The sequence below is a fragment of the Pinus tabuliformis genome, chromosome 3_2 (assembly GCF_031772625.1).
Source record: "Pinus tabuliformis cultivar Carrire ecotype Pingquan chromosome 3_2, CPIR1, whole genome shotgun sequence".
Lineage (NCBI taxonomy): Eukaryota > Viridiplantae > Streptophyta > Pinopsida > Pinales > Pinaceae > Pinus > Pinus tabuliformis.
The window spans coordinates 1,006,467,202-1,006,480,799 of record NC_142302.1 but is presented as its reverse complement, the minus strand read 5'-3'; the positions used below and the strand labels follow the sequence as shown (position 1 = coordinate 1,006,480,799).

The 13,598-nt window shown below is 38.7% G+C and overlaps 1 pseudogene; it reads right to left on the bottom strand.

Moving 5' to 3' along the window:
- Positions 1-720: 720 nt before the first annotated feature.
- On the bottom strand, positions 721-1,226 carry LOC149184005 (putative eukaryotic translation initiation factor 5-2 pseudogene; annotated as a pseudogene).
- Between the last annotated feature and the right edge of the window lie 12,372 nt (positions 1,227-13,598).

The window sequence follows — 13,598 nt, the reverse complement described above, 5'->3', positions numbered from 1 at the left end:
TGTATTGTTACAAATCTTATTTACATGTTAATAAATATCCATGGTAAAATGGGGTGAATATACATAGTTAAGAATATTGTTATATTGTAAATTATTATAAGTATTAAGTTTAAATATGGTTACTGAATCATTATTTTACACCACTACATCTGCCCATACATTTTTCTTTTAGATTTAATTTTAAATTTTTTATAAATTAAATCAAAATAAAATATTTAAAAAATGTTGACATACAATTTTTCTTACATTACATGCCTACACATCTCCACCACCCCACACAATAATATGAATTTATTAGTGATGACTGGTTTAATATCTAATAATTACTTTCTATTTAAATTTCATAGTTCTACAAATAATATTCAATATCACATGTGTATTTTTTAACTCAACACAGAAGCTACTATGTAGCCCTTGTTAATAATTATAATGAGTAAACTACTAGTTGCACCACATGTTGTAAAGGAAATGTTGTAACATAGTAGCATAGGAAAGATTAGCATAGAAGGAAGAAGATGTCGCACAAAAGGAGCCATCCTGAAGGAATGAGAGGCGAATTCTACCTCCATGGAACCATGCCATGAAGGTTTCAAAGATATTGATGATAAGAGTGATCAGTATGTAGACAATCCATAAAATCTAGGAAGATACATGGAAGAGGAACTTCCAAGGGATGAACCCTCCTATATCAACTTAAAATGGTCAAACATATTTAGCTCACTAACTAATGAGCCACTCAACAAATGGCTTAACATTTTTCCACATTGAAGAGTTATTTCCTTGGGCACCCAAAGTATGGTTATCATACCATTGGAAAATAACATTTTCTAATATGTCATGATCATATAAAACTTTCAGAACTAAAGAAACTTCCTTGATTGCATTTGCACTGGCATGCTTGCAAAAAAAATCAATTGCATTCAACAACAACAACTGAGAATCGTCATTATGAAGAGATTTGGACAAGTAAATATTTATCTTTGAAACCTCCTTGGAAAATCCTTTGCTAACACCTTTTTAAGGCCCTCAAACAATGCAGTCATCACTTCTTAAGGAGAACCACTCAGAGATTGTATGTACTCCGCCAACTGATTAGGAGACTTTCTCCTTTGAAGAAAATCATTAAAATCAGCAAGAAGCTTAGCATGAATTCTTAGCCCTTTAACTGTCTTCAAGTTTTTCTCATCAACATCACTCTCCTCCTCCTTATCATCACTCTCTAGCATAAGTCATGTGATTTTCTTACCATTCCCAATAGCAGGATTTCTCTCAGGCTCAACCATTGTGTTCTTTGAAACTGTCTTCCCTATTTCTTACCATTCTCAGTGGAATACTTTCTCTCAAGCTCAACCATTGTGTTCTTTGAAATGGTCTTCCCTACAAACTTCATATCAGTACATTGGTTTACACCTTTTTCAGGTATAATTAGCAAGAGTCAGTCGCTCCTTGATCCTCTTCTAAGTAGCCTCAATAGAGGTGTAAGTCTGGCATTCCACTCCATAATCATCTTCCTCATCATGGTCATCCCGTCTCCCTTCAGAAGATTTATCATCCTCATTAAAATGTTTCTTCTATGCTACTCTTTCCTATGCTACTGTCTTACAAAATTTACTTTGTAACATGTGGTGCAATTACTAGTCATACAATTTATAGATGTAGTTGTTAATGTATAAAAATAATTGCGTACATTTTTGTTTTTAACACAACTATTCGCGGCCAATGATGGACCAAAGGTAGAAAGTGTCATCATTACGGTTGTTTCATTTATTATAGTTTTTTTCCTTCTTGTCTCATCTATAATGGATGATCAAGCTTGTCCTTTTCATCATTCGATCAGTAAAATTGAGATGTTGTTAGAATGTTCTGCATTAAAAAATGCCATATGCATTCAAAAAAGATAACCATTTTCTGAACTACCTGTGTTGGAGAGTTGGTGCTACCATTGCGTTGTGATGTTGTGAGAAGACCTTCCTATAGGTTGAGACAAGTGTAAAAATGGTGGAGTTTATTCAGGCTTGTGGTCAAAAAGTTTAAAATAATATTAGCAAGAAATTGAAATTACAATTTTTGTCTTGATATTGTGTTATGGCATTTCATTTTATTTATTAAATGATGAACAACAATATCTTTCAAGGATGGAATTGCCGAAATATATTATGTAGTCAAACCTTAGTAAATAGATGTGGTGTGTCTGCCAGTAAACCTGAAATGTTGAGAACATAGAAGATGCTATCTTAATCATATTTTAAGGAACACATAGCTTAATACCATGTGACTATTAGTAGTATTGTGAATAAAGTTTACTACTTGTAACTTGTCTTTTAACATCAAGTTTATCATTTGGATCTTTTGCACTTTGCACTATTTGATGCAGTCAATGCTTTAATCAAAAGTAGATGGTCCAAGAACTACAACAGAGTTTGGGGAAAGTTTGTCTATATATCATAAAAGGGAGACTCTTGTTACATTGTTATGATTGCCTTCGTGTTTATGCCACTAGTAGAAGTGCTTGATCATTACATGAATGTGTTATCTTTATGAAGCTAAGATTTCATTATTTCCTTTTAATTTCCCTTGGTGTTATAGACATATTTGGGCACTGCAACCCCAATCACATATGTCGATAAACCATGTCTCTTAAACCCCTAAAAGTGTTGTTTCCAAGAAAACTAGTGTCTGTTCGATCTGCTAGTCCCACTAAGACGGGTAGCTATCTTAGAAACAAACAATTCAAAGTAACTTGGGTTTTCCTTTATGTATGATAGATAAGAGAGAAGCAGAGAGCGCCAACCTTAATCTTTCGCTTGGCTCCTTGCTTGTTTCCTCTCTCCTTTGATAGAGCTTTCCACTCCTTTCTCACTTGTCCCGCTTTAAAGAACACCTGTAGAGGCAAAGCAACAAAACACCATCAAAGCATAGAGATCTACAATACCATAAACAATGCGGAATCAGAAGTACATTAACCATATAATTGCATTCACAAATACACAAGTATATGGAGGAAAACTCAAATAATGTTATTGATAGTAGAAGTAGAAGGGAGGACTACAACCCAGCTCTCTGATCTAGCATCATCCTCCCAACATGAAAGCCCTCTTCACCTCATGAAAAGCAAGATCACCTAACAAATACAATGTTTTTCTCAAAGAGAAACCAACAACACTTCCTTACAAATTAGATGTTGCTTGTAGAGGGGTAAGTCAGCTTATGGGTTTTTGATTAGTGTTGTTTCACTGATAGTTCTTGGTTCCACTTGCAGATTTCATGATCTCTTACTCATCTTTGGGCAAATTCAGAGAGGCAAGTGTCATATGAGAAGTTTCTAGAAGATTCTCTAGGTTTCCACTTAGCAAACTGTCTCTGCCATTTGTCTATTCTCACTCATCGCACCCTACAGAAGGCCTTTTCAGTATGCATTGCACCTCTTGTGTGTAGTAGGTGAGATGCATCACACCTTGACTAAGGAGCGGTCTATATGGTCCAGTTTTGCCCAGTTCTGAGTGGTTTTTTAGGGAGAACTTCTGAGAAATGATGTAATCAGTTGAACATGATCCTTTAGGGTTTGAAACAACACTTTTAGGGGTTTAAGAGCCCTTGGTTTATCGACATATGTGATTGGGGTTGCAGTGCCCAAATATGTCTATAACATTTGCCCCCTAAAGCATGAGGTCATAAATCTTTTGATTTCGAGTGAAATGATTTATCATGAGGATCCGAGGTTTTTCAAACTGGAAGGTGACCTGTATAAAATACAATACAATACATTATCTTCATATTATTTTCATGATCTAGCTAAGGTAGGAATTCCCATGCTCAGCTTTACAAATTCATCTTCATGTATATAGGACAGATAATCGTCCGCTGTTGCAGACTGGTGATTCTCATTGAGCCATCATCCTTTAGCTTGGATGATTATCTATGTAGCTACTGTGTACATTTGATGTCTTTATTTTCCTAAATATATTGCAACCCTGATGGATGAAACTAGATCCGGGGTCTTCAAAACTCGTTCAATCTTCACTCAATGTACAAGTCGATCCATGCGAAAAGATGTTCTGAAGTCGAACATGGAAAGACATTGCCTGATTACCAACCAATGATGTAATTTGTTAACAGGCACGAGAGGAATCACCGATAATGATAATGACCCTCAAGGTACTACAGTACAATTCACATGGTGTGAATGTAGGATCTGATGTCGAACACCACGCAAAATCTTTTGGTCGAAGGCCATTGATGTAAACCTGTCACCGGAAGTGAGAAACTTGCCATTGAGGCATGCAAGCTTCAAAGTACTAAAAGGGTTGTTCCTAATTCAACTTCTTGGATAATGAGCTGATGTCGACAAGAAGTGACACGTCATAGGAGGGCCTTAATGAATCCCACATCTACGACATGAAATGAAGCAAATGATTTTCTGGAGGTGAAAATGATCTGATGATACAAGGTTCAGGAGTGGCGGTCATGAGAAATGGAGAGTGAAGGTATTGCAGTGGATGAGGCATTAGCTGGGTTAGTAAATTCTCTGAATGACTTATCTTGAACATATCGGCGACACTGTGATGGATTGGTAGTGTTAACCCCAGAAATGGATGGTACGGAGGACCAATGGTAATGTGACTGGTGAACGAAATAACCCAAACCGACTTAATCATGGTGATGGAGTGAAAGTGTCATGTTCAAGAGCGATCTGCTACCAATGAAGTTCTTCAATTTTTCTTCCCTTTTCCCGGGTCATTGCTGACCAGTACCTCTTTATTTTTGTCAAGCTTGAGGAGGATAACATATGCTTAGTCTATAATTTTCCCTTCAGGCAAACCTGTCGTTATGTTTTAGCGAGCCTAGCAACAGTGAAACTCGCTCTTGTCCGGATGGACAAGTTTGTCACTATTGTTTTTAACGAGTTTAACGACAAAGATAACTTGGCCCTTTTCATATTTAGAGAGTTTGAAAAGAGACGGAAAGGAAACTCCAGCAGTCCTTTTTCGTGACATAATCCCTTATGTCCAAAAAAGTATAAAATAATACGAAAGGGATGACTTTTCGATAACTTTAACGAGCCAAAAAAGACAAGTGCTCGTTTTTTTTGTGGAATGATCCCTTGGGTCCAAAAAGATTAAAATGTAGAGGAGGGATGGTGCTTCCCCTTACTTTAACGAGCTAGAAAGGCCAGTAGCTCGGCAATCTTTTAATATTTTAAGAGTCTAAAAGGAGCTTAAAAGAGACTCATTTTTTGAGGAACGAGTGATGTTTCCGGGTAGCAACTCATTCTAGGTAAGTTTGGAACTTCTCAAACACAATAGTGTAATTAGGGTGCCTAATAGAATCACTCGTCGCAGCTATTCCTCAAAAGGGTAAACAATCAAGTGGAGGCGTATGATCGGCTAAAAGAGTGGAGGTGACAATAAGAACACGACCAAGGCTCAAAAGGCTGATAGCAGTGCAATAATGAAGGTTATTTACTGAGGATGGATTCATTTTTTAATTAGCTTGAATATCTAGAAACTATGCTCAGTGGCGAGTTTATTTTTTAACGAGCTTGAACCCTGCAGTAACACTGCTCGTGATAATAGTCAGAGATGCCCAATTTACCATTAACACTATATTATTTCGACGGTTGTACAACCTGTTCCATTACTCCATCAAATTGATTAGAAATATAAATACAAGCTTGGAAAATGAGTTAAAACCTAAAATTTTACTCGAATTACGTGAATAGTAACATAAAAGCAGTTTTACCTCTCATTTTTACCATTTCATTCAAATTTGGGATTGTTGGAGCTCTGGAGGTATTTTCCCCTTCAAATTTCATCAGCTGATTTTGCGAGATTCGATGGACTATTCTACACACCATCTGGACCAGGTAGGAGCTAACCCTGAGCTCTTCAATTGCATTCTTTCCTTTTCTGATTCTGAGCAACTTTCCTTGTTCTTCTAGGCTCCAGGGGTTTGAACAATTCATTCTCTCCCCATCACACCTAGTATGCTTGAAAAATGTGATGCATACTGAGCTAGCCATTGGTTAGTCAGTATGCATCTCACCCTGTACACAACCAGGGTGCGATGGGCGCAGGAGGGAAAGTTTATGCAGTGTTTTCTCATGGAAATTTTTCTTGTTTTTGTCCAAATCAAGATCCTAATTCATCTCTTGTTTGTGTTTTAGAGATTCATCGAATCAAGATGGTCATTACATGGCGTGAATGTGAGCATGAAGAAGAGGACATGATTGCCTTGCATGATCTGGGTACGGTTACTACGTTTCAAAACTGTGGCTTGCTCAAATTCTTCCGCATATCCAGCATGAGGCAACAAATCAATTTGTTGCAATATCTTCTCGATGCATGGGATCCGACCAACCAGGTGTTCCAGATTAGAGGAAAATCCATCCCTCTGACAGTTGAGGATATTTACTTTTTGATTGGTTTATCAAGGCATGGTGCCCCTCTCTCACTATCAAGATCCGCCCATGGGTGTGAATCTGTGAGGGATTATATTTGTCAGTTTTGTTGAGATGGATCTCAGTCAAGCAGGGATGGGAAGATCAGTATCTGAGATGTCACTGATCGGTCCTTGAGGACCATTTTGTTCACCTTTACTAGATTGGCTGGTAGCGTGGCTCTTCATTTGGCCAACAGATCTTACATGCAGTATGCTTTGGCATGCCTTGAACCAAAGGTATTCAACTGGTGTGAGGCAATACTTTCGGTTATAAAAGAACAACTTTCCAAGGTGAAGAATGGATGATCCAAGAAATTTGGTTACAGTTCCATGACTACTTTTGCCTTGGAGAGGATTCCACTGATGCAGCCACAGTACATTTCACTAGGATTACCAGCACCGAGGGAACCATAGATGCAAAGATGGATTGACCTCATGGCCAGACATGCTGGTCAGTCACTGATTTCATTCTCTGATTTGAGTGGTTCAACCATCAGGAGATGGTCTTCACCGAGTATACATACGTTGGGATGGATTTTCGAGGCGACCCAAATTTTGTGCTACCGACTGGCGAGCAATGGGGTGTTATAGGTAAAAAGATCTGACTATATCTCTTTTTATTGCTTTTATAATGTTCTTGTGTTTTTAAAGGTTATCAAGACTAATTAAACTCATATATGTGTGCAGATATTGGACCAGTGCGACTAGCAACGCGCCTGAGGGTAGCGATTGCCGTTCCAGTAGGAGAGGCTATAGGGAGGGTTGTCCTTCACGATCTGGACATAGCAGAGACCCTTGCAGTGTTGCAGGATCAGATCGAGGGTCTCACCCTTGGTATTCAAGATGTGAGGACCAACGAGTTACCTCTGAGATTACAGTGCCATACCACCAGCGTGCTGAGTCGATGGACTAGGCTCTTACGTATGATTGCACAGGCAATGACTTGCTATCACCAACACCATTAGTCTAGGGTGCTTTTCTACATTTTTGAGTTTTTGGGTCATATGACCGATTTTGTCATGGACACAGAACATTTTGTAAAAACTATAAATAGCTATATATATATTTTTTATTTTCGGAGTTTTATTTCGGTTAAGTTATGTGATCCTGATGCAAATGTTAATTGAAATTCTTTTTCCTTTATAAATGCTGCAAATGTCTATCTAACACATAATTTTCTAATGAATCAGTTAATGTGTTTAAGTTTCTAGAAATGTGTTGATATTGAATAGAATCAAACTGCCTTTCCAAAATCCTGACCCTTAGGAACATACGATAGATAGCTGGATTCTGAACGGAATAGATGCCAGTAAGTTGTAGGATGACGAGTTGTGAATCTAGCCTGACAATAAGTCAGCGTATGCCACGTGCAATGGAATCAAAGAGAAGCTCCATCAACACGTTGTACTCAACGATGTTTTTCATTGATCGGACAATACATATCCCTCTGAAACTCACTAACTCGCCGCTTGGAGAAAAAATGGCCCAGGCTATAGAAGATATATTCTGCGTACTACGACTAGCTCCGTTGGTGTATCCAATGAATGATTCCAGCAGGTTTGACATCTGCAAAAAATGAAAAGTGGATTACCTAACCAAAATGATCACTCTTGAGGAAAACAAAAATGTAACAAAAGCATATAAAGAGATTACTACACTTGATCAAGCATAGTAACGCTTAAGGTATAACCCGTTTCGGGGTTGCGACAGTGGAATCCCATCGTAATCTACTAACTTGTAGGCTCCTTTTGCTAATACTCATTTAACAATGTAGGGGCCCATCCACAAATATTGGAACTTACCTGCTCCCAATTTATTGGATTCCTAATCGTATAGCAAGACCAGGTCACCTTCTGAGAAGACATGGGGTTTGACATTTTTGTCAAATTGCACCTTGACTTGTTTCTTATGAGCTTCATTAGCCAAAGTGGCATCATGATAGGTTTCATCTAATTGGATTAGTTCCAAGAAACGAGCCTCTTCCTCCAAAGTTTTGGGGAGTAGATCGACTGCGAGCTTGAGAGATGAAATTTCACACTGAATTGACAATACTGCTTCTAGTCCATACACCAACTGAAAGGGTGTAAACCCAGTCACATTTCTCACCGATGTCCTATATGCCCACAAGGTTGAGTACAGAATTAAGTGCCAATTCCATTTGTGGACTCCAATCATCCTTTGCAGCATGCGCTTCAGGACTTTGTTGATGACCTCAACTTGTCCATTAGCTTGCGGATAATACGAAGTAGAACTGTCATGGGACAGTCCTAATTTGGCAGCCAATTCAACCATCGTGTGATTGTGAAAATGTGATCCATGATCTATGACTATAGCTTGTGGAACACCAAATCTAGAGACTACATGATTGAAAAAGAAAAGAGTAGTCGTTTTGCTGCTGTTGTTTAATGTAGGCATCCCCTCGGCCCATTTTGTAAAATAGTCAACTACGATTATGATATACCCATGCCCCTCGGCTGAGGTGGGGTTACATGTCATGAAATATATGCCCCATTTGGCGAATGGCCCAACAACAACTACTGGATGCAGCGGTGTGGGTGGTAGTCTGGTTTTGCGGTCAAATATTTGACAAGCATGGCAACTTCTAACCACGATTATGCAATCTTTGAATATAGTAGGCCAGGAGTAACCTGCTTGTAAGATATTTTGTGCCATAGCGTAACTAGATTGATGCCCCCCACACGCACCTGAATGACAATCATTCAGGACTTTTTCGACCTCCTCATGCGTGAGGCACCTTCGTAGAACTATATCGACACCGCGACGGTAAAGTTTATCACCGACGATCATGTAGTCTTTTGTTTAGTATCAAGTACGTCATTGTTTGGAGTGAGAGGCATTAGGCCTAAAGGTTTGGGTTTGGAGATAGATCAGTATATCTCCATACCACGGATCGCTTGACGATATCAGAAATAGAGATTCATCCACGATTTATGCTTTAGATGTTGAATCGTTGGATGATGATGGGAGGTCACGTAGTAACTCCACAAAAACTAGAGATTTCTTTGATTTGGATTTTGTGAATTCCAGATCAAAATCTTGGAAAATGGCTATCCATTTTGAGTATTTTCCCCCTAGTAATTGACCTGACAGAATGTAGGTCATAGGGTTGCAATCTAATAGAATGGTAGTTTTGCGAAAGAGGATATAGTGTCGAAATCTCTGTACTTCTTGAACAACTGCGAGAGCCAGCTTTTCAACATAGGAGTAGTTTCTTTCTGTATCATTTAAGTTTCAGCTTGAATAATAGACTGGATGTTCAATTCCGTCATCTTCTTGTAGTAAAACCATTGCGATGGTTGTATCTGCTGCAACAAGATACAGGTTAAAGTCCTTTTGATAGTCGGGAGCGTACATTAATGATGCTTTTATTAGGGAATCCTTTAAAGCGTCAAAGGAAGCTTGTGCAACCTGATCCCAATTGAAGGGCACTTCTTTTTTCAAAATATGTGTATAACCTTTAGCAAGTTCGACGTAATTTGGAATGAACCTCCTTAGAAAGTTTGCTTTCCCTTGAAGTTTCTGAATCTGAAGCAAATTTGAAGGTGGAGACATGTCGATGATTGCCTGAACCTTACATGGGTTGAGTCAAATCCCATCCTTAGAAACTATGAAACAAATTAAATGACCAAATCCGACACAAAACACACACTTGTGTGGATTGAGTCATATCTTATAGTGTCGGCAACGTAGAAATATAGCTCTCAAATGTTGTGGATGATTAGTCCACTTTCCCGAATGAGCCGGTAGATCGTCGAGATATGGTTGAATGATGTGTTTGATGTCATGGAAGGCATAGTTCATTGCCCTCTGAAAATTTGCCCTTGCGTTCTTTAAACCGAAAGGTAGTTTACGGTACGCGAATGTGCCCCACAGACATACAAATTTAGTCTTCGACTGGCCCTATGGGCGGATGTTTATTTGATTGTATCGAGAAAATCCATCCATGAACGAAAAGATTTCGCATCCATCGCATTCATCAATTATCTGGTCAATGAAGGGTGTAGGGTAGTTGTCATTTGGACAAGCTTGATTTACATCCCTGTAGTCGATGCACACTCTAATCGTTCCTTGTTTTTTCATCACAGGAACAATATTCGATACCCAATCAATTAGAGGAACAGGGTAAATGAAACCAACATGTAACAATTTTTCAAATTTTTCCTTGATGGCAGCGACTTTCTTCGGGTGAACCTGTCGAAGTCGTTGTCGTATTGGTTTGACTTCTGGATACATCTTGATTTCGTGTTCAACAATGCTCCAATCAATGCCTGGCATTTCCTCATATGACCATGCAAAGACATCTTTGAATTCGCGAAAGAGAGCAGAGTATATTTCCAGTTCTGAAGAAGAGCAAGATTTGCTGACATAAATATTCTCTACAACATTTGGTTTGGTCGAGATATTTATGGTGATAGTTTCTTCAATATTGGATAGATTTCACTCAGAATCCACCATATTTACAGTATTTTATCGAAAATCAAAAACTGAAGGATGATCAAGGTTGCTGGAATAATCTTCGTCGTTATCTTGAAGATGGGAACGATGGTGGTAATCTTCCCATGGTGCCTCTCCTATCATCATTGATTGAATGATTCCTTCGTCTATAGAATGTATATGTGACCAAGGATCTGAATAGGTGCCATATTCTAGAGCCCTATCTATCCAAACACTTGATGAGTGTTGATTTGGGTTTACCGCCTAGGCCAAGAAAATTGATTGCTACAAAATTTCTATGGGGCTTAGGGGCAATACTTGGCGATGATCCATGCTAAAAAAATGTTTGGAAATCTTCTTAACCTTTGTTGATGTAGAAGATACCATATTACAGGTTTCCACTATGGCCACTTCTACCAGATTACTCGGAGGCGGGAGGGCAAAAGAACCCATTAAGGTAGGTTCTTTAAGGAGGCCTACTCCGACATTTTGAAGCGATTGAGAGCTTCAATGGATCATTGGAATGCTTCCCACAGCTTGTGAACTATTGGGGAAAAAGGGTTAGTTGGTCAACAATTGTAATTCCACCTTGAAAGGGAAATGAAAAATTTCTAAAATATGTCGACCCAACATCAGCCATAGCATAAATCCAGGGCCTTCCCAGTAGGATATTGTAATCGAGGTTTCCATCGATAACTTTGACTTCAATTTCTACTGTCTTGCCCCCCAGTTCAACTTGCAAGTTACTTAATATCCCATACAACGTGTATGTTCTTCCATCGAATGCTTTTAATGTCGTCGACGATCGCGACAAGGGTGGTGAGCCTAAAGTTTTCCAACAGCTCATTGACATTATACAGGCAGATGTGCCCTCACCAATGATTGTTCGATGAACAGTTTTGTTGAGGGATTTTACTTGTATAAGGAAAGTGAGTTGGGCCGGTAATTGAGGTTCATATCCTTTGTGGTTAAAGGCCACAAGATTGGAATCTGTTGGGTCAATCCCACCTATTGCTGATAATAAAGCTTGCTTTTGGGAGGGGCAATTCTGCAGTACTTCAAGTGTTGACATAGTGGATGGCGATTGAGCCAGATCCTCTACAATATTATAATTTTGTGCTACTTGAGCACCAGGATTAAATGTTGATTTATGTACTACTCCCTTTGGCAGCTTTATTGTTAGTTCAGGAATGATGGGTGGCACAACTTCTGACGAAGTTATTGTCGAACTACTGGGTTGATCTGTAGCCTTGTTGTTTTACATCTGTGGATTCCCATAATATTTGTTCATCGTCGATATCAAAGCATCATTTTGCTGCTTTGAGACGGATAACATAAGCACTTGGGATGGAGAAGCATTATCAATAGCAACCAGATTAGTTTCTGGCTTTGGAAACAGATCAGTCAACACAGCTGAGGTATTTAAAGTCTTCAAAAATTTCTTGACCTCATTTCGATGTAGACAATCTTTTGTCCAATGTTCTTCATTACATATGAAACAGGGTTGAACTGGTTTCTTTCGCCCAGTAGGGTTTTCAAAAGATTTTTCAAGAGATGAATCTTCCTATTTCTTCTTCTTGTTTTTCCCTTTCTTTTTGCCCCTTGGTTGCTTCGGTTCTTTGCCTTTATCGAATGACATGGAATTAACCTCCGAGACAGGAAGTTTGTCATTTGCTTTTTTACTGGAAACTGCAAGGGATTTACTAGTTTGAGACTTCGCAGTTTGCGTGCTCGAGGTACCAATCATGCCATCGCTGGCATGAGATTCCCTATTTGATTTAGGAGGTGGAGGAACGGAAAATTCCAGTCTAGGAGCGTTGGGAATTTTGTCATAGAGCATGCCATACTGAGTATAGATCAAGTCTAAATATTTTGCATGAGCAATAACTTGGTCTTTGCTGACAACTCCTCCTTTCACCACATCTTCTGAGTGTTCCCCAGTGGAGTCGCCATTTTGTTTCCAGGAAAACTAGTGTCTATTCGATCTACTAGTCCCACTCAGACGGGTAGTTATCTTAGAAACAAACAATTCAAAGTAACTTGGGTTTTCATTTATGTATGATAGATAAGAGAGAAGTATAGAGCACCAACCTTAATCTTTTGCTTGGCTCCTTACTTGTTTCCTCTCTCCTTTGATAGAGCTTGCCACTCCTTTCTTACTTGTCCCACTTTAAAGAACACCTGTATAGGTAAAGCAACAAAACACCATCAAAGCATAGAGATCTATAATACCATAAACAATGCAGAATCAGTAGTACATTAACCATACAATTGCATTCACAAATACACAAGTATATCGAGGAAAACTCAAATAATTTTATTGATAGTAGAAGTAGAAGAGAGGATTACAACCCAGTTGTTTGATCCAGCATCATCCTCCTAGCATGAAAGCCCTCTTCACCACATGAAAAGCAATATCACCCAACAAATATAATGTTTTTCTCAATGAGAAACCAACAACACTTCCTTACAAATTACAAAATTCCAACCTCTACATCTCTCTATTGAGGGATCTATATATAGATGTTTGTAGAGGGGTGAGTCAGCTTGTGGGTTTTTTATTAGTGTTATTTCACTGATAGTTCTTGGTTACACTTGGAGATTTCATGATCTCTTACTCATCCCTGGGAGAATTCATAGAGGCAAGTGTCATATGAGAAGTTTCTAGAAGATTCTCTGGGTTTCCACTTAGCAAACTGTCTCTA